This window comes from Bison bison, unplaced genomic scaffold, assembly GCF_000754665.1.
Source record: "Bison bison bison isolate TAMUID 2011002044 unplaced genomic scaffold, Bison_UMD1.0 scf7180017864254, whole genome shotgun sequence".
In the NCBI taxonomy this organism is placed as follows: Eukaryota; Metazoa; Chordata; class Mammalia; order Artiodactyla; family Bovidae; genus Bison; species Bison bison.
In genome coordinates, this window is record NW_011494826.1 from 6,347,885 (window position 1) to 6,349,897 (window position 2,013).

Sequence of the window (2,013 nt, forward strand, 5' to 3'; positions counted from 1 at the left end):
ACAAGTATTCCCTGTCCTTCACCATCTCAATGGACATGAGTTTGCTCAAACTTATGTCCATTGAGTCAGTAATACCATCCAAACATCTCATTCTCTGTCTCCCCCTTCTCCTTCTGCCCTTAATCTTTCCCAGCATCAGGGTCTTTACCAATGAGTTGGCTCTTTGCATCAGGTGGCCAAAATATTGGAACTTCAGAATCAGTCCTTCCAATGAATATTCAGGGTTGATTTCCTTTGGGACTGACTGGTTTAATCTTCTTGCAGTCCAAGGGATTCTCAAGAGTCTCTCCAGTAACACAGTTCAAAAGCATCAATTCTTCAGTCCTCAGCTTTCTTTATGGTCAAACTGTCAATAGGCACATGACTACTGGAAAAACTAGCTTTCACTATATGGACCTTTGTCAGCAAAGTGATGTCTGCTTTTTAATATGTTGTCTAAGTTGGTCATAGATTTTCTTGAAAGCAGCAAGTGTCTGTTAATTTCATGGCTATGGTCACCATCTACAGTGATTTTGGAGCCCCCCAAAATAAAGTCTGTCATTGTTTCCATTGTTCCCCATCCATTTTCCATGAAGTGATGGGACCAGATGCCATGATCTTAGCTTTTGGAATGCTGAGTTTTAAGCCAAGCTTTTCACTATCCTCTTAGAAGTGAAAAGCAAAGGAGAAAAGGAAAGATATAAGCATCTGAATGCAGAGTTCCAAAGAACAGCAAGAAGAGATAAAGCCTTCCTCAGTGACCAATGCAAAGAAATAGAGGAAAACAACAGAATGGGAAAGACTAGAGATCTCTTCAAGAAAATGAGAGATACCAAGGGAACATTTCATGCAAAGATGGGCTCGATAAAGGACAGATGGTATGGACCTAACAGAAGCAGTAGATATTAAGAAGAGGTGGCAGGAATACACAGAAGAACTGTACAAAAAAGATCTTCACCACCAAGATAATTACGATGGTGTGATCACTGACCTAGAGCCAGACATCCTGGAATGTGAAGTCAAGTGGGCCTTAGAAAGCATCACTATGAACAAAGCTAGTGGAGGTGATGGAATGCCACTTGAGCTATTTCAAATCCTGAAAGATAATGCTGTGAAAGTGCTGCATTCAATATGCCAGCAAATTTGGAAAACTCAGCAGTGGCCACAGGACTGGAAAAGGTCCGTTTTCATTCCAATCCCAAAGAAAGGCAATGCCAAAGAATGCTCAAACTACCGCACAATTGTATTCATCTCACACGCTAGTAAAGTAATGCTCAAAATTCTCCAAGCCAGGCTTCAGCAATACATGAACCGTGAACTTCCTGGTGTTCAAGCTGGTTTTAGAAAAGGCAGAGGAACCAGAGATCAAATTGCCAACATCCGCTGGATCATGGAAAAAGCAAGAGAGTTCCAGAAAAACATCTATTTCTGCTTTATTGACTAAGCGAAAGCCTTTGACTGTGTGGATCACAATAAACTGTGGAAAATTCTGAAAGAGATGGGAATACCAGAGCACTTGACCTGCCTCTTGAGAAACCTGTATGCAGGTCAGGAAGCAACAGTTAGAACTGGACATGGAATAACAGGTTCCAAATAGGAAAAGGAGTATGTCAAGGCTGTATGTTGTCACCCTGCTTATTTAACTTCTATGCAGAGTACATCATGCGAAATGCTGGGCTGGAAGAAGCACAAGCTGGAATCAAGATTGCCGGGAGAAATATCAATAACCTCAGATATGCAGATGACACCACCCTTTTGGCAGAAAGTGAAGAGGAACTAAAAAAGCCTCTTGATGCAAGTGAAAAAGGAGAGTGAAAAAGTTGGCTTAAAGCTCAACATTCAGAAAACGAAGATCATGGCATCTGGTCCCATCACTTCATGGCAAGTTGATGGGGAAACAGTGTCAGACTTTATTTTTTGGGGCTCCAAAATCACTGCAGACGGTGACTGCAGCCATGAAATTAAAAGATGCTTACTCCTTGGAAGGAAAGTTATGACCAACCTAGATAGCATATTCAAAAGCAGAGACATTAC